We start from the raw sequence: 26,056 nt of genomic DNA on the forward strand, positions 1-26,056 counted from the left end.
CTCCATTACTTTTCCATTTATGCAGAATATTTTCACTTCATTGGAAGTAATGTCGTACTCTCGAGACAGTGAGCAACAAAACTTTTACACCAAGATTCAAATCATTCTTCTAAATGCCCCACAATTCGTGCACTAACGATTCGTATTTCTCGCCGAACCCAAAGCACAGTAAAGTTGAATTTTCTGATATAGCACTTGGCTCCTAGGAATACACAAATTTTTGTTCCAAGAAACGTTTATATATGTGGAAAACAATTAAAAAAACCTATGCGGAAGAAACAACGTCTCACTTCACGAACGACATAAAAATTAAATGCTTTGTTTCCGAAATACTCAGTTTTACAGAGCCTGAGCTGCCGAACATGAGGCACCGTTAAGTAGGGCAGCATTGAACTTCAGTCGTCCGCGACGCACGGCGTAGCCTACTTCTGCTTTGCGTCATAAATATTTGTAAGAGCGTGGAAACCTGCAGACTACAAAAACTTTCAGTTGGCACGCCCGCAGAGAACGCCTGAGTGGCTCTCAGCATGAATCCGTTTACTTCTATACATGAAAGTAACATCAGAAGTCCATTAGCTAACACGTCACCTCACGCAAATTTGCAAGAGAAGTAAATTCTGTATGTTAATCGTGTGTCGAGTTGTTTGTTAGTTCAGCAACATGCACCCTATCATTACAACACCCCATAAAGTCTCTTAAGGCTAAGATGTCTGTAACGGAGGTCGAAAGAATTTAACTGTTTACAAACAGGTCAACAGAACGGTTAAATTTCTGTATTAATGGTTACATTGGCTAAACCGTGAAGAAAGTTGGCAGTCGTGTATACCTTTCACCGGAATCATTAATCTATACTTCTCCTTGCATTATTGTACCAAGTTCCTTAATCTACCAGTTCCGGTGTTCAGACTGAACAACGTGAATATTGTGATAACTCGCCAGTTGTGTAATTTATGTATGTGCATATGACAGTCAAAAATAAAAGATTAATATGTTAAAGCACTCGTTCACATGAGTAAAGTTTCATGCGCATTTTAAACAGGTATTACAAAATAATGAGAGAAATTGTCATATTTGGCTGGCCAATTACAATGCAATGACAACAAATGTTCTGTTGTGAATTATATCAGTGAGGAAGGAAATTGCAACTAACCACACTTTTTGAATCAGTAATTAATTTCACTGCAAAAAAATGGTTCAATTGGCTCTGAGCGCTATGGGACTTAACATCTGTGGTCATCAGTCCCCTAGAACTTAGAACTACTTAAACCTAACTAACCTAAGGACATCACACACATCCATGCCCGAGGCAGGATTCGAACCTGCGACCGTAGCGGTCACGCGGTTCCAGACTGAAGCGCCTAGAACCGCACGGCCACATCGGCCGGCCCAATTTCACTGCAGCTGTGGGTAAACACATATTATTGCTTCTATCGCAGGATTACTGCAGATATGATTCTGTACATGGAGGTAAAAAAAAGTGAGTTTTCATTACGTCACAAATTTGAAGACGGCATCCGCCATCTCACGTACCCGAAGAACATTTGGTTCACCGTATTTACTTCCATGGTTCATCGCGGCGATACTTCCCCATGACGTCAGTCTAAAGCGCCCATGCCCAGTTTCGACCGTTAGGAATAACCATCGAATTTCGTGGTCGTATCCCAAATAACATTGGAGTTTTGTCTGTGTGCAGCGCAGTTGCGTCTTAAAAAATCCCAGCATATATCTTGTCCTGATATACTGCACATTTCAATAATCGTTCACTTTGTTTACTGCACAAGATACGATAGCACGCCTTGCTTCTTTCCTCATTGCACACGTTAGTGGGCTAGCAAAGAAGTCTTAGGTACGTTTTTTGCAAACATGAACATCAAAAACGTTGTGCATACGAGCTGAAAGCTGGAAATGTAACCAACAAGAAGCATTAACAATAAGCGAACAAGCATTGGTTGAAGAGTTCCAGCTTCTTTCGCTGTCAGTGCAACTATAGGAAAAGTTGAATTACGTGGATTACGAAAGCATCTTTCCACTTCATAACCTTCGATTACAGATTTGCTCTTAAACAGTGGAAAGCAAGAAGGTGCTTAAAAAATCAATGTAGGCCTGTTCTGTGATAGTGCCAAGCAAAACAACAAGGGGTTCAAGCACCCTCCATGGAAGACACGACCACGCCATAACACCACCGCCTCCGAATTTACTGATTTTTGCCACCCAGACGTTAGGAGGAATCAATGGATCGTAAATACTATCTTTCAATAATTTTACAATGGCAGGTAACGTTGATGTTAATAAATGAATGAATAACTTTGGCACAACCGAAGATGTACGATCTTATACGAACTATACCCATTGTACACCCATGTTACACACTGTGCAGTAGTCGTCGATCTAGTCATGTGATAGACCATGCTCTCGTACGTTAACAGTTAGCTTATAATCAGTGTGAACAAGTTCATTTCAAAGTTTCTTAAATAAAGGCACCATAATGACATTCAGTATAAAAATTATTTGCATAAAAAAATCGTCCGCTTCATTCCGTAAAATATAGACAGTAGTATTACACTTTCAGAATCCCAAGGTGCTGCTGTGGCTTTGCAAGGGGACTTAAAACGGCGAGCGAGAGCATCTTCACATAACAGGTAGGAAGAATTTCTATGTAGTGCCCCACTAAGTCAGTTGAAGGACGGAATGGCTTAATTATCGCAAAACGCGGGTGGGAAAGTGTGCCCAGTTATACTGTACGCCATTTATACCATCATCTACGTACTCAACGGTTAAACTGAGACATTTCTGGAGGTATAGTACCATTGGGGCAGTTTTGCAAGTATAATTACGCAAAGGCAGTGCAAACAAGTGACCATCTCACCGTAACCCTGGGCCATGTGTCCATTTCTATTTCACAATACAAGCGTTTATACTAAATAGTGCAGCACGACCACACAGAAGAAGAGGGCGTATGTGGCAGCAGAGGGAAGTGGATCATGTGTTCGTTTTGTCCAAAAGTCATGCAGGGCCTCGATAATGAGTGTCCATGCTAAGCAGTAGTATTGGCTGTCTAATCTCGGGGTTTAAGAAGCTTGTTTGAGACATGCCTTTATGCTTCTCGACCACAGAAGAAGCCACTCCAGCAGACTGAAGGCTGACTATATGTTCTTTGTGACATGCAGGTGCTTTGTGATACGCATATGAGTATGGAATGTGAAAAGTGTCTACACCAGACAACACGCTCAATGACAAGTTAATTTTATTCACAAGTTATTTGACGGATAGTTTATCATTGTAGGATTATATAATAACAAATTCAGACCAAATGAAATACACATGCCACAGAAAAGGGTGTCCAAACGGTACCATGAATACGGAGCGTAATCTTCTCTGGCGGCATCGCCGGCGTATATTCTCGCATGCAAACGATCGAAAAGGTACCGAATGGAATCCTGCAATATGTTACCCCATGAACCTTGCACTTTTGTTGCAAAGTTCCTGCTTAACCACAACCCATATGTTTTCAATTGGCTAGGGATCTGATGATCTTACACGCCAGGACTGTTGCACACCTCAAGGAACTCGTTGCGTCAGAGCGGTTGTATGTGGGCGTGCACTGTCCTACTCAAGAGGCACATCACCTTCCTGTGAGAGGAATTGGCAATAGCTCCTGAGGATAACGACCAGTGTGTGTGTGTGTGTGTGTGTGTGTGTGTGTGTGTGTCCTCTTCTTTTAGTATTCAACCCTGAGGTTGGTTTGCAGCAGAGCGCCATTCCTCTCTTCTGTCTGCCTTCCTCTTCATTTCCACGTATGTGTTACATCCAGCGTCATTCATGATCTGTTGCATGTATGATATCGTTGGTCGCCCCGACCGATTCCTTTTCTCAATAGCTCCTTCTGCTTTTGTTCCATTGATGTTGCTGTGTTGTAGGATGTGCCCTACAAGTTTGTCTCTTCTTGTTTGGATGTGCCTCCACAGAGATCTGGTTTCCTGTACTCTTCTGAACACCTCTTCATTTGTTACTTTGTCTCTCCAGCTGATCTTCGTCATCCTTCTGTAGCACTACCACCTCAAGGGCCTCTAGCCGTCTTCTCTCTTCTCTTCCAATCGTCCAAGTTTCACATCCGTATAGGGCCACACTCCAAACGAAACCTTTCATGATACGTTTCCTTATTCTCAGACTGATGTTGTTGCTGGTGAGTAAGTTCCTTCTCCGATTAAATGCAATTTTGGCCTTTTGTATTGTGGTCGCAATTTCTTTCCGGCTTCTACCATCTCTTGCGATTTTGCTTCCCAGGTAAGTAAATTTCTCTATCACTTCCAGCTCCTCTCTTCCAATTCTCATTCTCAAAGGTTTTTTTCACATGGCTCTGAGCACTATGCGACTTAACTTCTGAGGTCACATAGAACTTAGAACTAATTAAACCTAACTAACCTAAGGACATCACACACATCCATGACGGGGCAGGATTCGAACCTGCGACCGTAGCGGTCGCTCGGCTCCAGACCGTAGCGCCTAGAATCGCACGGCCACTCCGGCCAGCCATTCTCAAAGATTCATATTCTGCTCCTGTACTGCATACCATCAATTTAGTCTTTTTCTTGTTTATTCTCATTCCATACTGATTGCATAGAATTTTTTCCATTGTTCTGAGGACATCCTCTAGATCTTCTTTTGTCTCCGTGACTATAGCAATATCATCTGCATAACGTAGCATGTCTACCCTCTGCCCATTAATTTTGATCCCCACCTCAGTAGTTTCTCGAACTTGGTCTATAGCTTCCTGGATGTAAGCACTGAATATAAGAGGAGAGAGAGCACATCCTTGCCTTACCCCTCTTCTAATATTTGCTTCTTGTTCATGGTGACAGTTCCTAGTCACTGCCACCTCATTCTTATAGAAGCTGAGTATCACACGGATGTCTTTGTACTTAATTCCACTTTTCCTCAGCACTCTGAACATCTCTTGCCAGATAACGTTATCAAATGCCTTTTCCATGTCTACAAAGGCAATATAAGTTGGTTTATTTTTCTGTAATTGCTTTTCCATAACGAGTCTCAGTGCCAGAATCGCCTCTCTTGTTCCCAATCCCCTTCTGAAGCCAAACTGATCTTCACTCAGCATATCCTTCACCTTCTCTCGAGTTCTCTTCAGAACTATTTTTATGAGTTTTTGATGCATGCGATAGTAGGCTTAGAGTTCGGTACTGTTCGCATTTTGTAGATGCTGCCTTCTTTGGTATAGGAACAATGATACATTTCTGGAAGTCTGTCGGTATCTCTCCTGTGTTATAGATGGACCTAATAAGTTTAAGCAGCATCATTTTTATGCTGTCACCAGCATTCTTTATTAGTTCTGCAGGGATGTCATCAATACCCGTTGCTTTGTTCTCCCATAGTTCTTTTAGAGCTCTCTCAAATTCTTCTTGCAGAATGTCATCTCCCTTGTCATCTTCGTCTACTTGCTCTTCTCTTCCTATTACTTCCTCTGAAAGAGGTGTTCCGGCATACAACTCCTATATGTATTCTTTCCATCTTTTCACCATGTCTTCACCAAACAGCATTTTCCCCTCTTTATTTTCTATTGTGCCTGAGAGTGTCGTTTTGCGTTTGTTAAAAAATTGATTTGCTGTTCTGAAGGCTAAATCAGTTCTTCCGTTTTGCAAATTTTCTTCCACTTCTCTACACATTTCTTCGAGAAAATTTTCTTTTGCTTTCCTAGCTTTCTGTTAACTAAATTCCTTAGTCTTCTGTATTCAGCTTTTCCTTTTTCATCAGTTGCATTTTTGTATAATCTCCTGTTTTCTATAAGCGCAATAATATCTGCTGTAATCCATTTCCTCTTGTTTTTGGGTTCAGTTCTTCCAACTATCTTTCTGCTGCTTTGTATATACCAGATTTAATTTGATCCCAGTCTTCATTTACTCCACCATGTTGAAAATTCTTAGCTAGGTTATCTGTTCCATGAGCATAGCGCTTTGCCAGTCCCTCAGTTTTAAGTTTTTCTAGTTCCCATGTTAGTTTTACTGGCTTCTTCTTCAAACGTTTGAATCTCAGTGAACTTTTCATCAGGACCAGGTTATGATAAATGCCTATGTCTGCAGATGGATAGCTCCTGCAATCCTTAATCTGGTTCCTAAAACGTGCTTTCACTAGAATGTAATCAATCTCTTGTCTCCTCAGGTCTCAAGGGGCCTTCCATGTGTATCTTCTTGGTTTGTGATGTTGGAAAAGTGTGTTTGCAACAACTAATTGGTTCCTCGAGCAGAACTCGATAAGCCGATCTCCTCTTTCATTTCTTCTTCCAAGTCCATATTTGCCAACAATTCCTTCCTCCGCTTCTTCACTCACAATCGCGTTCCAGTCGCCCATATCAATCGGGTTTTCATCTCCCTTAACATTTCTCGTCGCATTACTTATTTCTTCGTATATTTCGTCAATGACTGCATCTTCTTCTTTGGATGTTGGCATGTATATTTGTATTATCACAGTGTCATTTGGTTTAGTTTCAAGTTTGACTAGTATTATTCGAGAGCTATATTGCGCATATCCCTTGACACGTGAGCCATAGTTTTTCCTCAAAATTATTCCAACTCGTCCCATTCCTGGTCTATCTTGGTTAGTTCCGGTGTGAATGACTGTATTCTCCAGACCAGAAATCGCCTGGCTGGGGCCATCTCATCTCCGATATGCCTAGGATATCGATTTCCAGTCGTTCCATTTCAAGTTTTACATTTTCTAGCTTACTACACTGAAGCAGTGTTCTCACATTCCAAGTGGCTGTGTGTCTGTGCATAAATATAGCTGACACTGATTATTTTAGAACACAGAAACACCAAATGTGACTACGAGTTGTAACTGATGCCCTTCCCCGCCCCCCCTCCCCCCAACCCCCCATACACCGCCTATATCCGGAACTCTGGGTTGGTACTTATTTACTTATTTGTCTCTGACAATACCAATACATTGCGCCGAACATACGAATGAACTCGTCCATTCAGCTTTCCGCAGGCCCATAATGCGACCCTGTTGAAATGGCTTAAGTTGCTCAGTATGTACTCGTCGGCAGGGCATGGCTCTACCTAGAATGAGCGTTGCACACACTGTTCAGCATCAAAACAGAGGGCACATAGACAGACCTCCAGGGCGCCATCGTCGATTCCTGCGAAAAATGAATATCAGTACAACTCCTCAGTATGCACATATGACACCGTGGTGCCACTGAGGTTCCTGCATTTCTTTCGGCAGTGTAGTTGTCATTATTTACGACTGCGTAACAGTGTCCCAAATGTTTGTGATTCATCTAGTGCAGACAGTAATATCTTTGGTTCACGAAGACTCTACAACATTATTTGTCTTCTCATGAGTGTAATTAAGGAAATTACGAAGTTCAGAGAAGAAGATTTATCAGTGAATGTACTATAAGTGCGCGTTAAGTAAGCAATGGAAGTTAACTCGTTGGAGAATTTCAGCCCTGGAGACCAAACCTCATTAAATTAACTTAATCTGGAATGTTTACCGCGTCCTTGAGCGCACTCTCGCGTCTGGTGGCCCAGCCAACGCGTTGAATTATGGCGCATTTGCTCGGCAAGCGGCCCTCCGCTGGGGAATTCTCGGCCGCTTCGTCTGCCGGAGGTTTCTGAGGGCCCGTGGTCGTCGGCCCTGGAATGAGAATGGGTACGGGGATGGAAATAGCGGCCGGCCGCGTTAATTGCGAATGGGCGACCGTCTGGTCGATGGGCCCCCCAGTCCGGCTGGCCCTCCCATTGTGCTCCAGGCGGCCTTCTGTCCAGCGCATCGTTTCGTCTCTGTGTGTACCTGTTAGCTCAGAAACGCACAGGCAGCGGAATCTGACGCCGGCGCAGTGTGTATCCCACTAAAGAGACGAAGCGGTGGAAGCAGCCAGTCACTGCCACTGTTCACCGACAAGGAATACATCGGTGTAGCCGAAGTCGCTGCCATTACAGTAATCTTGTTCCATTTCTTTCAACATCTGCATTTACTTTAATGAGATTGTCCTCTCTGTCTCTAGCACGTATTGAGGAACGTCACTTTCAGTCGTGCTGACCCTACCATCTCTGACTGACGTAAAGTCACTTCTCATGCCGCAGCCTCAAAGGATAGTGATAAAACGACAAAAATATGTAATTACTCAGCTTAATGAAAAGCAAGCACTCTTAAAACGAATTCAGAATCATTGCTGACAACAACAATTAAAGTGTTTCAGGAACAAAAATAGCTTATTCTCATGTATTTCCTCCTTTCAAAAATCACCATAAAAATTATAGATTTTTCGGAGATACAATACGTCTGTTTTTCCAAATCTACATTTTTAGTTTGGGAGTAATTCTGTTTTTCGGGTTGTCACTAAGTAGTCAACCAACCACAGTCACCAGTTCCCTTTTAACCGTGTCTGTCTTGGTAATTTTTACCTGATTCCATCTTTTATTCCGCTGTGGTTCGTCCCACTTTTATTGAAGGCTTTTCTGATGCTGAGTTTATGGAGGTTATCTTTTCAATTATTGTGAGTGAATGCAATTTCGTTTTCCCATTTATCATTATTTTTAATAAAAATTTCACCACGCTCGTCTGCATATCATTCATGCAAAAGCTCACCCACGAATCATCATCATTATCATCTTCTGGATGCCACATCTGTTAAATGAATGGCATAACACAACGTGATTCATCTGTTTGTATATTACGAACAGTATTACTATTACTTTTAGTGTGAATTTCATATTCTTTGTGTTTCAATTAGTGCAGAATCTCTAGTTTTCGAGTGCTTTTGAAGGGTAAAATTTGTAAAATCAAAACGCCACGAAAATTTTTAAATTCCGTGAATAAATGTTTTCATACATTTGTCGTGAGGTAACAGTTCCCTCACATAGCCAAAATGTGATACCTCTTGTGACGACTGCCTATCACAGTAATCTTGCTATTGAGGGTGGGAGACCAGGATAAGTAGTGGGCTTCGCATGTACCGGGCATATCTCCAAAGATGGTCTTTGTTTACAAAATATGTGTTACAACAGAGGAAGGAGCCTTTTACCACTGGAGACAGTGCCACAAGTTGCCCCAAAATCGTAACACAACATAAGCGCATGTCACACTAACACATGTAAATCCACCTGATGATGGAGGCTTAAACCTTCGAAACACATTGTGGGTATAAATAAACAGTGACTGGCAGCAGTAAACCTGTTGTTTCATTCGACAGTGAGGTTAAGTTGGTCGTTAGAAGAAAACAGACACTGGCAGCTTAAGGTTTCAGAGTGCTACTTTAAGAACTTCTCTAAAACACACATTTAAGTTGGCCGTAGAGGGCAGTGCCGGTTTGGACTGTTCGCTAGTTTTTTTGGTAGTAGAGGTCGTAAATAGCACCCAAAACGAGCAGTGCTTCTCACTTTTTGGAACACCTTGGAGTGGTCATCATGCATTCACCTGGCAGGTATTGTCAGCCTCCAGACTACACAGACCCATGGTTTAGGCAACATATTGTAGTGCTGAAGCCTTAGAAGTTTGGGGAAGGCTGCCGGTTTTCAACAACCAAACCATTTAAGCGCCTTGTTCCTCACAGTGTCGGCTAGACCGTCGGTGACAGAGCACCTCGACTTCCTGCTGCTAATAAGGCGATTACACCGTTCGTTTGTTACATATTTTTGCGAGTTTCAAACAAGAGTGACTTATTTTCAGTGATCTGTGTAGTTAATAGTTTATTTTTGTAATTTCTTGCGCATTTGACTGATTACTAGGCACAACCTTTTATTTCCATAACAGACTAGCGTACAGTACCGCCGCTGTTAACGACCCTTGTATCCTACAGACTATTGTTTAGTTTGCTCAAAACAGCTCAATGTTGGTTAAACCGTAAGTCAGAGAGCACCTCAGGTTCCTGCAGTTAATAAGGCGAGATCAGCGTTCATTTGTTACATATTTTTACGAACTTTAAACAGGAACGACTTCTGTAATTGATAGGAACTGTGACTGCTGGGTGCAGAAGCGAGCTGAATAGGTGACCCTTCGCTTACAGCTCCAGGCAGTTTTGACTTCCTTCATACAGCTTGAGGCTGCTGCCAGGGGGCATCACTGTGGAGGTGGGACGCAAGGATGCGAGAAACTGCCTGCATTGAGGTTGACCCCTCATCTGTAGTTGAGTGGGAGATCATTCCAATGTCCAGCAGGCAGCAAAAGACTTTCTGAGGAGCTGATCATAGGGCATCCCCGGTTCGTTTGACGAACAGGTTTCGGGCGTTATCTGTGCCTGATGAAGCCTCTAAGCCAGATGCAGTAGTCCACCCTATTCCAGAGCAAGCTTCTCGTCCTGCAAGATCTGGGCATCCACAGAGGATGGGTTTTCTGCTAGTTGGAAGATCCGACATTAGGTGCGTAATGGGGCCCCTTAGGAACATGGCTGCCAAGGAGGGGAAGGAAGCCAATGTGCACTCCGTGTGCATAACGGGGGCAGTTTTTCCGGATGTGGAAAGGGAGCTTCCTGATGCCATGAAGAGTACAGGGTGCAGCCAACTGCAGGTCGTGGCTCACGTCGGTACCAATGAATTGGGTAGCTCTGGATCGGAGGGGACTCTCTGGTTTTGGGCAGCTAGCGGAAATGGTAAAGACTGCCAGTCTTGCTTGCGAGATTAAGGCGGGACTCAACATCTGCAGCATCGTCGATAGAATCGGCTGTGGCCCTTTGGTACAGAGCCAAGTGGAGGGTCTGAATCAGGGGTTCAGGCGGTTCTGTGACGGTGCAGGCTGCATATTCCTTGATTTGTGCCTTCGGGTGGTGGGTTACCAGGTTCCGCTTAATAGGTCAGGAGTCCACTACACATAGGAAGCGGTTACACGGGTAGTTGGGTCTGTGTGGAAGGGCCTGGGCGGTTTTTTAGGTTAGAAGGTCTCAGGAAACCACAGAAAGGGCGTCTGTCTAAAAGGGGGCAGGTACAACCCAGTAGATGTTGAAACGAGCGGTATTGCAGTTGTAAATTGTCGTAGCTGTGTTAGGAAAAAACCAGACCTCAAAGGCCTAATAGAAAGCACTGAAGCTGAAATAGTTATAGGTACGGAAAGCTGGCTGCCGGCCGTTATGGCCGAGCTGTTCTAGGCGCATCAGTCTGGAACCGCACGACCGCTACAGTCGCAGGTTCGAATCCTGCCTCGGACATGGATGTGTGTGACGTTCTTAGGTTAGTTAGGTTTAAGTAGTTCTAAGTTCTAGGGGACTGATGACCTCAGATGTTAAGTCCCATAGTGCTCAGAGACATTTGAACCATTTTTTGAAAGCTGGCTACAGTCGATTATAAGTTCAGCCGAAATTTTTTCGAACGATCTGTGTGACGTCCTTAGGTTAGTTAGGTTTAAGTAGTTCTAAGTTCTAGGGTACTGATGACCTCAGATGTTAAGTCCCATAGTGCTCAGAGACATTTGAACCATTTTTTGAAAGCTGGCTACAGTCGATTATAAGTTCAGCCGAAATGTTTTCGAACGATCTAACAGTGTTCAGAAAGGGTATATTAAATACAGTTGGAGGAGGAATATTTATTGCTGTGTTCAGAAATGTTCAAATGTATGTGAATTCCTAGGGGACTAAACTGCTGAGGTCATCGGTCCATAGACTTACACACTACTTAAACTAACTTATGCTAAGAACAACACACACCCATGCCCGAGGGAGGGCTCGAACCTCCGGCTGGTGGGGCCACGTAGTCCGTGTTATGATGCCGCTAACCGCGCGGCCACTTCCTTGTAGTAAAACTGAAGTAGATAGTTCTTGCGAAATTGTGTGGGTAGAGGTTATACTTGACAATCGGACTAAACTGTAAACTGGATCGTTTTACCGATCCCCGACTCAGAAGATATACAGTAGTTGCTGAACAGTTCTAAGGAAACTTGAGTCTTATTTCAAATAGGTACCCCTATTTTTAGTCGGTGGTGATTTCAATGTACCCTCGATACGCTGGAAAAATTAGGCATTTCAAGCTTGCGGCAGGCACAAAACGTCATACGAAATTGTACTGAATGCTTTCTCAGAAAATTATTTTGCACAATTAGTACATTATCCCACTCGAAGCGTAAATGGTCGCGAAAGCATACTGGACCTCTTAGCAACAAGTAATACTCGACAAATAGGGAGTATCATGACGGTTACAGGGATCAGCGACCACAAGGCAGTTGCTGCTAGGCTCAATAGCGTAACACCCTCAACCATTAAAAAGAAACGCAAAGTACATCTATTTAAAAAAAAAAGACAGATAAAAATGCTCTTAAAGTCTTCTGAAGAGACAGTCTCCACTCCTTCCGTTCTGACCATGTAAGAATAGAAAAGATGTGGAATGATTTCAAAAAGAAAGCATCGACGGCAGTTGAAAGATACGAGGCCTGTTCAGAAAGTAAGCTCCGATTGATTGCCAAATTGAAACCACAGTGAACATCAGAAATGATTTACTTGTAACAATTAGCTACACCTTTCAGCTACTTCTCTACGTAGTCGCCGTTCTGACTTAGACTTTTGTCATAGCGTTGTACCAACTTTTCAATAGCCTCATCATAGAAGGCAGCCGCCAGTGCTTTCCGCCAATTCTCCACGCTGGCCTACACCTCGTTGTCTGTGTCAAAATGTTGTCTTCAAAGACAGCGGTTCATGTGACCAGAGATGAAACTCAGGGGGAGACAATTGCGGACTGTATTGTGGGTAATCTAACATTTCCATTTGAAAACGATGCAGGAGCATCTTCATTGCCCCTGCAGAATGCGGCTGAGAATTGTCGTGAAGACGAAACAGCACGACAGTTATGTAATGTTAGCTGCATAGCTTCAGGCAAAATTTCTCACCAGGCCCTCGTACTTGGCGGCAGACACTATTTTCTAGACATCTTTACGCACTCACTGCGAGCTCAGAAATGAGAAGAGCGACGTGATGCTAACTGGGGTTATACTAGAGACACTACCCAACACATCTGTGCAAAGCTTTATCGGATTTTCATAGTCGTTTCCATTTCGCGACCGATCGGAGCTTACTTTCTGAACGCCCCTCGTATATACCACATAAATTAATAAGTGATGGTACTGACCCCATGGTACACAATACAGGTCAGATCGCTGTTGCAGAAGCAACGAAAAATGCATGCGAAATACAGAAGAACGCAAAAGCCCCAAGTTTGGCAAAGTTTTGCGGATGATCGAAAGATATCTTGTACTTCAAAGCGATATACTTTTAACATTTTCCACAACGAAACTCTGTCCCGGAATCTGGCAGAAAACCCAAAGAGATTCTGGTCATACATAAAGCACACCAGTGGCAAGACGCTATCAATACCTTCACCGCGCGATAGCAACGGTGAAGTCACTGATGACAGTGCCACTAAAGCAGAGTTATGAAACAGTTTTCTGAGACTCCTTCACAAAAGAAGACGAAGTAAATATTCCTGAATTCCAATCAAGAACAACTGGCTAGTTGAGAAACATAGAAGCAGATATCCTCGGTATAGCAAAGCAGCTCAAATCACTTAATAAAGACAAGGCCTCCGGTCCAGATTTTATACCAGTCAGATTCCTTTCAGAGTATGCTGATACAATAGCTCCATATTTAGCAATTATATACAACCGTTCGCTCACAGAAAGAACCGCACTTAAAAACTGGAAAATAGCTGAAGTCACACCAATACCCAAAAAGGTAAATAGGAGTTATCCGCTCAATTAGAGGCCCATATCACTAACGTCGATTTGGAGTAGTTTTTTGGAACATATACTGTGTTCGAACATTATGAATTACCTCGAAGAAAACAATTTATTGACACATAGGCAGCACGGGGTCCGAAAATATCGTTCTTGTGAAACACAACTCGCTCTTTACGCTCATGAAGTAATGGGCGTTATCGACAGGGGATGTCAAATTGATTCCATATTTTTAGATTTCCAGAAGGTTTTCGACACCGTTCCTCATAAGCGTCTTGTAACAATGCTACTTGCCTATGGAATATCGCCTCAGTTGTGCAACTGGATTCGTGATTTCCGGTCAGAATAGTCACAGTTCGTAGTAATAGACGGAAAGTCATCGAGTAAAACAGAAGTAATATCCGGCGTTCCCCGAAGAAGTGTTATAGGCCCTCTATTGCTTCTGATCTCTATTAACGACATAGGAGACAATCTGAATAGCCCTCTTAGATTGTTTGCAGATGATGCTGTCATTTACCGTTTTGTAAAGTCATCAGATGACCAAAACGAATTGAAAAATGATTTAGATACGTTATCTGTATGGTGTGAAAAGTGACAGTTGACCCTGAATAAAGAAAAGTGTGAAGCTATTCACATGAGTAGGAAAAGAAAAGCTCTAAATTTCGATTACCCAATAAATCGCCCAAACCTGAAGGCTGTAAATACAACTAACTACTTAGGGATTAAAGAATTACAAATAACCTAAATTGAAACCATCACATAGATAGTGTTGTGGGTATAGCAAACCAAAGACTGCGATTCATTGGCAGAACACTTAAAAGGTGCAACAGGTCTACTAAAAAGACTGCTTACAACACGCTTGTCCGCCCCATTCTGGAGTATTGCTGTGTGATGTGGAATCTGCATCAGATGTGACTGACGGATGACATCGAAAAAGTTTAAAGAACGGCAGCTCGTTTTGTATTATTGCGAAATAGGGGTGATAGTGCCCCAGACACGATACGTGAATTGCAGTGGATATAATTAAAACTAAGGCGTTTTCGTTTGCGACGGGATCTTCTCCTCCTATTGTGAAAACATTCTGTTGGCACCCACTTAGATAGGGAGAAATGACAATCACGATAAAATAAGAGAAATCAGGGCTCCCACAGAAAAATTTAAATGCTCGTTTTTCCCGCACGCCGTTCGAGAGTGGAAAGGTAGAGAGACAGCGTGAAGCTGCAGTCATGGTGTGTGCGGCTGGTCCCGGCGGAGGTTCGAGTCCTCCCTCGGGCATGGGTGTGTGAGTTTGTCCTTAGGATAATTTAGGTTAACTAGCGTGTAAGCTTGGGGACTGATGACCTGAGTAGTTGAGTCCCATAAGATATCACACACATTTGAACCTTTTTTTGAACAGCTTGAAGGTGGTTCATTGAACCCTCTGCCAGACACTATCGTGAATAGCAAAGTAGTTCACAAATATTTAAATATAGATCTGCGACAACTCGATTAATAGATAACATGATAGTCCGAACAGCTACAATCGAACCGAGACGTCATCCAGGTTGCAGCTCAGTTATTGCTGTCGTATCATCATCTAACAGAACACAACTCTCGTTCGCTTTTATTTTCTTGTGTATTGAAATATTTCTTGGGTGCCATTTTGCTCATGTTGAACGATTAGCGACTGCCGGTCCAGTAACCTGTAAAAGCTGAACCGTTCAAGCACATTTTGCCACTCATTTCAGTGATATAATTAAGTGATTAAGGGAGATAGTTGTAATTTATGGCTTTATTTAACTTGTATGTTTATCTGAATCTGTCTATGACTCTTGTCTATGTATCTCTGGAATCTCTTCATTTGACCTTAATTTCTGTTAGTACCTCGAATCCAGTTCATGGTTAAGGGAGATGCCGAAGTTTCTCACGTCACGTCTGTTAATATGAGTGGAAGTTGACGTGTGTATCCTGGTCTTAACAGAAAGCTGTAAGGCAGGAGCCAGTTTTAGTTAAAGAGATAGTAGCCGTTGAAGATTTTTCACTGATATAATCCCAAAAAGTAATCTTGCCACATAGTGTCACTTCGAGCTGATAATCCATTTTATGAATCTAGTCGAAAGTTGAACGTATTGTGATGGAGTCCAGAACTGGCCAGTATCCAGTGGTATACCACAGTAGTCTGTCCAGCCAACTATTTTTCCTGCTGCTAGTATTTTTGTTTTAGTTATTCAGATCCTTGAACTTGTATTTGTGTAGGTCAGTCGGTAGCTAGGGTCTGTAAGGTATTCCACGATAATATGGCTCGTGTGTCTGAAGACTTCTCGTGGTAAAAATCGACCAATTTTCATACCTCGTTTTAATCATATGTGTTTAATTCGTTGATGGCGTTTCTATTGGGAATCTTGACTACTTTTTTACTGTGCTTTCTTCTGTTAGCAATGGTTGACTCGCCACGTGGTTCACTGTGAGACAGACTTTTATCTAATACAGATACACACATTTTCAGAAAAGACTTCCGACGTAACTCATTTAGATTTTAAATAATTTTTTTGTCTATAGCCAGTCAGTACTTAATATTCTCCCTACGTCGACCTTCGTCAGTTATCCTGCTGCCCAAACAGCAAACTTCATCTACTACTTTTAGTGTCCCATTTGAGAATCTAATTCCTTCAGATCGAACAGTTAGCGGATGTAACGTCGGTCCAAAGTGTCCAACGGGCACAATATTTGAGTGATCAGATATGTCGCCAATCTCAGCAGCGCTTGCGAACTGAGCTCCAGGGGGCGCGCAACCGACTTTGTACACCTTCTTACCTAAGCCGTTCCCTCCGCGGTCGGCGCCAAAGGGTGCGCGTCAGTAGTCGGGGAGACGCTCGCGTTGGTGACTGTGGTAGCGTCGACGTAGTTGCTCTATCTGCCCAGGTCGTCAGATCATTATAGTTGCTGAGGGTTGTCTTAATTAGACCCAGTGCTGGTTCCCAAGCCTTGTTCAGATTATATCCTCAGTCCCAATTAATAATATTATTCATGGTGCGAATTTCGATAGCTTCTCTAACGACACTGTCCCAGTATTTGGAAGTCTGCACTAAAAACTTGGTGCAGTCGTATTCCATCACAAACAGTGGTCTGTGACCACCGACTGGATTGGCTACATTAGTTGACTGTGCCGCTGGCATTCTCGACATCGATCTTCGATGATGCGCGCATTTTGTGCAATACATGTCTTGCCACATTAGCACGGACTCTGGTATACCCCGGCATTCCTCATACCGAGGTAATCTCTGACTTTCCCCAATAATGCATTGATGGTACCGTTTGGCCACCGTTTTCTGTGGCATGTGTTCCTCATTTGGTCTGAATTTGTTATCACATACACTTATGATGATGAAACACCTGTCAAAGAACTTGCGAATAAAATGGCCTTGTCCTTTAGAGTGATGCATTTTTTCCCTGATAATGTGTAAATAACGCCAGATAAAACTGAAAGCCATCTGCTATAGATACCCTTCATACTCTGTACTCCTATGTGTATCAGAAAGAACTTGCATGTCATAAAGAACATATAGTCCGCCTTCCGCCTGGTAGAGAATCTTAGTCTTTGGTATAGAAACACAGAGGTATGTCTCAAATTGGTTACTTAAACTGCGAGCCGCGCGGGATTAGCCGAGCGGTCTCAGGCGCTGCAGTCATGGACTGTGCGGCTGGTCCCGGCGGAGGTACGAGTCCTACCTCAGGCATGGGTGTGTGTGTTTGTCCTTACGATAATTTAGGTTAAGTAGTGTGTAAGCTTAGGGACTGATGACCTTAGAAGTTAAGTCCCATAAGATTTCACACACATTTCAACAACTTAAACTGTGAGATTAGCGAGTAGAATTTCAGAGAGTATATTCCAGTCAACATTATCAAAAATTTTCTCTAAATCCACAAATGCTATAAGCATATGTATATATTTCTTGTGTCTATCTTCTAAGATAAGTCGTAATGCCAGTACAGCCTCCAAATGTTTATAGATTTCTCCAGAAAACAAAATGATCTTCCTTGACGTTGGCTTCTACTAGTTTTTCCCATTCCTCAGTAAATATTTCGTGCCACTGTTTCGAAACCATTACTTAATAAAGTGATGGTTCCATAATATGCACAAATGGCAATACCTGCCTTCTTCCAAACGGGGATTATTACATTCATCTTGAAGCCTGGCGGTGTTTTGTCTGTTTCATATACCTTGCACACCAGATGGCGTATTTTTGTCATGGCTGGACCTTCCAAAGACCTCAACACTGTTAAGAGATTATCATTTGCTCCAGAGGCTTTGTTTCCGCTTAGGTGTTTCAGTGCAGTGTTAAATTGTTGTCGCAGAATCATATCCTCTGTTTCATCTTCATTCATTTCCTATTTCCTTTTTGTAATATTACCTCTAAGTTCATTTCCATTATAGAGCCCTTCAGTTTGTTCCTTTGACCTGTCAGTTTTCTCTTCGTTGCTTATTATTGGTTTTGCATCTGAGCCCTTGATATTCCTACAGCTGTTTCTCTTTTCTCCAAAGGCTTCTTTAATATTCCTGTGGGTGGTGTCTATCTTTCTCCTAGTTATGTGTGTTTCTACGTCTTTTTATTTCTCATCTATCCATTCTTGCCTTGAGATCTCGCGTTCCGTGTCCATCTCATGTGTATTACCTTTGGCCTGTTTAGTTAATGCATTATATTTTCTCCTTTCGTCAGTTGGATTGAATACATCGTGTGGCTGGTTGATTTCGGGGACGGGACCAAACAGCGAGGTCATCGGTCCCATCGGATTACGGAAGGATGGGGAAGGACGTCGACCGTGCCCTTTCAACGGAACCATCCTGGCATTTGCCTGAAGCGATTTAGGGAAATCACGGAAACCTAAATCAGGATGGCAGGACGCGGGTTTGAACCATTGTCGTCCGAATGCGAGTCCCGTGTGCTAACCACTACACCATCTCGCTTGATGTGCAGGCATGTGTTCTCCAAAGATTTCTGCTGGGTCTTGCCCTTTTAGCTTTCTTCTACTGCCTTCACTGTTTCATATTTCAAAGATACCCACCCATCTTCTATTGTATTCCTTTCTCCTGTTCGACGGGATTTTCTCTGCCTCGTGATGGCTGGGTGTTGTGTGCTGTCCTTAGGTTAGTTAGGTTTAAGTAGTTCTACGTTCTAGGGGACTGATGACCATAGATGTGAAGTCCCATAGTGCTCAGAGCCATTTGAACCATTTCTGAACCATCTCCTGTTCGACCAAGTGTTGTCTAATGCTCCTTCTGCACCTCTCAGGTACCTCTGAGCTCTCAACTTATGCAAATCCCATTTCCTTAATTTCGTATCTTTTTGCAAATTCTTCACTTTTTATCTACAGTTCATAACCAATAAATTGTGATCAGTGTTGACATCTGCCCCTGGAAATGTGTCTCTTACCGTTATGTAATATACACTATGTGAAGAAAAGTAACTGGATACCTAACTGAAAATGACTTACAAGTTCGTGGCGACCTCCATCGGTAATCCTGGAATTCAGTACGGTGTTAGCCCAAACTTAGCCTTGATGACAGCTTCCACTCTCGCAGGCATACGTTCGATCAGTTGCTGGAAGGTTCCTGGGTAGTGGCAACCCATTCTTTACGGAGTGCTGCACTGAGAAGAGGTATCCATGTCGGTCGGTGAGGTCTGGCACGAAGTTGGCGTTCCAAACACCCCAAAGGTGTTCTGTAAGATTCAGGTCAGGACTCTGTGCAGACTAGTCCATTGCAGGGATGTTACTGTCGTGTAACAACTCAGCCACAGACCGTGCGTTATGAACAGGTGCTCGATCGTGTTGAAAGATGCAATCGCCATCCCCGAATTGCTCTTCAATAATGGGAAGCAAGAATATGCTTAAAACTTCAGTGTAGGTTTGTGCTGTGATAGTGCCATGCAAAACAACAAGGGATGCAAGCCCCCTCCATGAAAATCACGACCATACCATAAGGCCACCACCTCCGAATGTTACCGTTGCCACTACACACGCTGGCAGATGACGTTCACCGGGCACTCGCCATACCCACACCCTGCCATTGGATCGCCACATTGTATACCGTGATTCGTCACTCCACACAACGTTTTTCCACTGTTCAATCGTCCGATGTTTGCGATCCTTACACAAAGCGAGGCGTCGTTTGGCATTTACCTGTGCGATGTGTGGTTTAAGAGCAGCTGCTCGACCATGAAATCCAAGTTTTCTCAGTTCCAGCGTAACTGTCATAGTACTTGCAGTGTATCCTGATGCAAATTGGAATTCCTGTGTGATGGTCTTCATTGATGTCCGCCTATTACGCATTACGACCCTCTTAGACTGTCGACAGTCTCTGTCAGTCAACAGACGAAGTCGGCCTGTACGCTTTTGTGCTGTATGTGTCCCTTCACTTTTCCACTTCACTATCACATCGGAAAGAGTGAACCTAGGGATGTTTAGGAATGTGTAATTCTCACGTACAGTCGTATGACGTAAGTGACACCCAATGACGTGACCACATTCGAAGTCCGTGAGATCCGCGAAGCGCCCCATTCTGCTCTCTCACGATGTCTAATGACTTCTGATGTCGCTGACATTGAGTACATGGCCGTAGATGGCAGTACTATGATCACATAGTGTATTTCAAACCATCCAGTCTCTCCAGGACTTTTCAACGTATAATACATTCTTTCAAATTTCTTAAACCACATATTAGTGATGATTAAGTTATGCTCTGTGCAGCATTGTACCAGGTGGCTTCCTCTGTCGTTTCTTTCCCCCAGTCCACGTCCTCCCGCAATTTTTCCTTCCCTTCCTTTCCCTGCTATCGAATTCCAATCCCCCTCCACAGTTAAATTGTCATCTCGAATAATTTATTTTATCTCGTCACACAGTCTCTCAATTTATTCATCGTCTGCGTAACTAGTTGGCATGCCACGTTGTATTTGTAAGAGCCGAAACTGTCAAAAGCCCAGAAATGCGATCACGACAATTGTGAATATAATCAAGTACATTTTTCGAAAGAGAGCGTGTACTACATTCTTAAAATACCAAATGTCATCGAATAATCCGGTTCATGTATGAATTACATCTCAGTTTTTTTTTTTTTTTTTTTTTTTTTTTTGAGGTGTGGAGAGATAAACCGCTTCGATTCTGGCCATCATTACCCGCAGTCTAGTGTCAAAGGAAATATTTCTCTGGGCGGGGGTTCGCCGAGCCGAGATCAAAAGCGTATCGCGGCTGGCGCCATCGGCGCAGTTTATCGCGGCGTCGCTGGGATGCCAGGGAGCGGCCGCTACCGACTGCCGCTCTGAGCGCTGCCTCGCCCGACTCGCTCGTTAGCGCCGTGTGTGGATTTCAATTAGCGCGACCGGTCCGGCCTGGCCGCTGTGTGTCGCCGGCGCCAGCTAAGGCTGTAAGCGCAGGTCCGACCCACCTGCTGTGTAGCTACCGGTACTGCGCAACAACGAACACACAGTGTTAGCCGGCGGCACAGAGAGGAATTCTTGCCGCTGCGCATGCTCTAGCTGAATCGGTTTCTCACTGTCAGGAATGCTCCACAGACACGTAGAAAAGTCTTTCCGTTGTAAATACCGGGGGCTACTCATGGAGATTCAGTGCGGGCTGCAATTATCGGGTGACAGCGGAACTTGGTGGATATTCCACCGCGTTAATGCGGAACCGATTTACGCTAGACAAAATAATTACTTTCAATTTTGGCCACCAGGTACAAATCTGGCGCCGTGAATGCAGGAAAGACGTATAGAAATATTTCAATATGTAATGAATTAGGAACTGGACATGACAGAAAAGGTGAAACAATTTGTTCAACAATTTGTTCAATATGAGCACCGGAGACGTCGATGAGATGCCAAACAGCGCCAGATTTGCTCCTGGTGGCCAAAATTGGAACATTAGCGAGTTAGGATATCTACCTTGTTTCGCTGCCATATGATAGTTACAGTACTACTCTTTGAGTAGCTGCGCTTTAATCACAACCATCCGGTACTTAGTGCTATCCGTACGAAGCCGTGGCGGATCGCTAACTAAAAACAAGTTCAAGGTCCTTCATACTTAAATTCTGTGTGTATGGGTCTGCGCGTTTTGGGCAAGGCGGGAGCCGCTTTTACAAGTGGCACTTGAATGTGGAGGTATTTTTTCGTGGTCATGGTGCGATACCTTTCTTGCGCTTACACAAATGCTAAATGCGGATGGATATGAACACGTTGTGTAATGTGAAATGAGAGGAACTATTGCTGGCGATGAGTGCACTGCATGACACTCTCTCTGACACAAAGAAGCATCTACGGGGCATTGATTTGACGACAATAACAGTCCTGAAATGGACTGGCCTGCCAAAAGCCTTGACCCGAACCCAGTGTAACACATTTGGGATGAGTTAGAACATCCACTTCTTTCAAGACCCCAGCGTCCAGCATCACTACCTTCTTTGGTTTCGGCTCTTGAGGTGTATTGGGCTGCCATTCCTCCACAGACCTTTAGGTACCTCATTGAAATTGTCCCCTGCAGCGTTAAAGCAGTCATTAAGGCGAAGGGTGAACACACCTCGTATTAATGTTCATTAATAGGTGTTCGGTTATTCAAGTCAGTTAGTGTATTAAGAAGTAAAGCGAAGCGACCGTAGAACATGACGGCTTGTTACCTGCAGGCAGTATCGTTTCGATGTATAGATTGCTGGTCGGTGACCTACTAAGTTACGGAGGTACTTTATGATCCAGAAACAGTAAATATACGGGGCTGTTCTTATTCCTGTGAGTACGTGATACCAGAAAACAAGGAGTTTTCACTAGCTTGGTATCCATTGAAGTTGACGCTAAATATACGACATGGGCGTCAGATTTCAACTTCTCCATAAAACCTAAGAGATATTGCTGGGTCCTATTTAAAGCATACTGTAATGGTTGGCATTATATTTTATTCTGCACTAAATGAACTTTCCTAAAAAGAGAAGATAGGTAAATTTTGCAAGAGAATGAGGGAAATCCACAGGCCTCTTACGTTGCCATTATGTGGTTGGTCTTAGCCGCCATCAACTTGTCAGCAGATGTGTGTGTGTGCTTCTGGTTTCTTCCTTCAGATAAACCTTGCTATATCCGCCGTGTTAATGTATGGTCAAACAAAAGCCTTTTCGTCTGTGAAAGATTACTTAAGACGACACCCCACGTCGAATGAAGAGACAAAAAAGGGCTGGCTATGTGATGATGGCATATGCACTGATCAGCCAGAACATTACGACCACCCACCTAATAGCCGGAATGTCCACCTTTGGCAAGGATTACAGCAGCGACGCGTCATGACATGAAAGCAATGAAGCCTTGGTAGGTTGCTGGAGGGAGCTGAAACCACATCTTCACACACAAGTCATCTAATTCCCGTAAATTCTGGGTGGGAGCCGCTGAGCTCTGACGCCAAGTTCAATCACATACATCTACATCTGCATGGATGCTCTGTAAATCACATTCACGTGCCTGACAGAAGGTTCATCGAACCACCTTCACAATTCTCTATTATTCCAATCTCGTATAGCGCGCGGAAAGAACGAACACCTATATCTTTCTGTACGAGCTCTGATTTCCCTTATTTTATCGTGCTGATCGTTTCTCCCTATGTAAGTCGGTGTCAACAAAATATTTTCGCATTCGGAGGAGAAAGTTGGTGACGAATTTCTTGAGAAGATTCCGTCGCAAAGATAAACGCCTTTCTTTGAATGATGTCCAGCCTAAATCCTGTATCATTTCTGTGACACACTCTCCCATATTTCGCGAGAATACAAAATATGCTGCCTTTCTTTGAACTTTTTTGATGTACTCCGTCAGTCCTATCTGGTAAGGATCCCACACCGCGAAGCAGTGTACTAAATGAAGACGGACAAGCGTAGTGTAGACAGTCTCCTTAGTAGATTAGTTTCATTTTCTAAGTGTCCTACCAATAAAACGCAGTCTTTGGTTAGCCTTCCTCTCAATATTTTCTGTGTTTTCGTTCCAATTTAAATTGCTCATAATTGTAATACCTAGGTATTTAGTTGAATTTACGGCTTTTAGATTAGACTGATTTATCGTGTAACCATAGTTTAACGAGTTCCTTTTAGCACTCATGTGGATGACCTCACACTTTTCGCTATTTAGGATCAATTGCCACTTTTCGCACCATTCACATATCTTTTCTAAATCGTTTTCCAGTTTGTATTGATCTTCTGACGACTAAATTAGTCGAAAAACAACAGCGTCACCTGCAAATAACCTAAGACTGCCGCTCAGATTGTCTTCCCAATCGTCTCTATAGGTAGGGAACAGCAAAGGGCCAATAATACTACCTTGGGGAACGCCAGAAATCACTTTTATTTTACTCGATGACTTTCCGTCAGTTACTACGAACTGTGACCTATCTGACAGGAAATCACGAATCCAGTCACATAACTGAGACGATATTCCATAAGCACGCAATTTCACTACAAGCCGCTTGTGTGGTACAGTGTCAAAAGCCTTCCGGAAATCCAGAAATACGGAATCGTTCTGATATCCCTTGTCAATAGCATTCAACACTTCATGTGAATAAAGAGCTCGTTATGTTTCACTGGAACGATGTTTTCTAAACCCATATTGACTGTGTGTCAATAGACAGTTTTCTCCAAGGTAATTCATAATATTTGAACACAATATATGTTCCAAAATCCTGCTGCATATCGACGTTAACGAGATGGGCCTGTAATATAATGGATTACTCCTAGTACCTTTCTTGAATATTGGTGTGACATGTGCAACTTTCCAGTCTTCGGGTACGGATCTTTCGTCAACCGAACGGTTGTGTATGATTGTTAAGTATGGAGCTAATGTACATCAGCATACTCCAAAAGGAACCTAATTGGTATGCAGTGTGGACCAGAAGACTTACTTTTATTAAATGATTTAAGTTGCTTCACTACTCCGAGGACAGAGGACATCTATGTTTCTCATGTTGGCACATACCAAATGCATTCGATCGGGTTCAGATCTGATGAGTCGGGGACGGGGAAGGGGACGGGGGGTGTGGGGGGGGGGGGGCAGCACGTCAACTGAAACTCGCCACTGTGACCCTCGAACCACTCCATCGCTCTCCTGGCCTATTGACATGGTGCATTATGTTGATGAAAAGTACCACTGCCGTCGGGGCAAATGACCATCATGAAGTGGTGTACATTGTCTGCAACCGTGTACGATACTCCTTGACCTTCACGGTGTCTTGCACGAACTCCACTGGACACATGGATGCCCATGTAAATGCTGCCCAGAGGATAATGGAGACGCCGCCAGCTTGTCTCCGTCCCGTCGTACAGGTCTCAAGGAACTGTTTCCCTGGAAGAAGACGGATTCGCGTCCTGCCGTCGGCATGATGAAGAATGTATCGGGATTGATCAGACCATGCGGCGTTCTGGCACTACCCCAATATCCGGTGTCGATGGTCACTCGCCAATTTGAGTCGTAGTGCCAATGTCATGGTCTTAATATTGGCACATGCATGTTTCGGCGGCTGCAGAGGCCCGTCGTTAGGGGAGTTCGTTGCACTGTGGCCTCAGACATACTTGCACTCTTTCCAGCATTAAATTCTGATGTTAATTCCGAAACAGTTCACCGCCTGTCCTATTTTACCAGTCCGGCCAGCCTGCGACATCCGACATCTGTAATAAAGGATGGTCGCCCAACCCCATGAAGTCTGGACGTGGTTACAACTTGGTTTCGCCACGTGTTGAAGACACTCACCGCAACAATTCTCAAATGCCCGACAAGTCGTGCAGTTTCCGAAGTGCTCGGGCCGAGCCTCCGAGCCATCACAGTCTGCCCTCGGTCAAACTCAGACACATCACGCGCCTTCTCCATTCTCACTGATACTACATGCACCGTGCATGTGTCTGACTAGCAGTCATTCTACGCCAGGTGACGCTGCTACCGCCTGAATAGGTTTATATCGATAGAGGTTGGTGGTCATAATGTTCTGGCTGATTGGGGTTTTTCGACACCGGCCGAACCTGTAGGAGTCGTTTGCGACTATGGCGTAATAAAACAAGGACCTAACTGATAGAGTTCCAACGACTTGTTTGCTGATTACATTAAGTTATCAAGAAATACCGTAAACGTTTTTTTGAATCATTTACAGTTTGGGAATATTTCTTTGATACATAAGGATTTTACAAATCAGATACCTCTCATTGCTTTTCCGAAGGTAGAGAACCTTGCGAAATCAGTAAAAGTATACTACGTAATTTCTTTCAATCCTTTGTGTCCTGACTCTGGAACATTGTCTGTAGAAGCTGTGGGGAGATTTCGTCGTTACATACCGTTATGAACATGGGGTGGACAGAAATACGGAAACTCACAAGAAATGCGTGATGCAGCACAAATGCAGATGCTAG

The sequence above is a fragment of the Schistocerca serialis genome, chromosome 4, assembly GCF_023864345.2.
Source record: "Schistocerca serialis cubense isolate TAMUIC-IGC-003099 chromosome 4, iqSchSeri2.2, whole genome shotgun sequence".
Lineage (NCBI taxonomy): Eukaryota > Metazoa > Arthropoda > Insecta > Orthoptera > Acrididae > Schistocerca > Schistocerca serialis.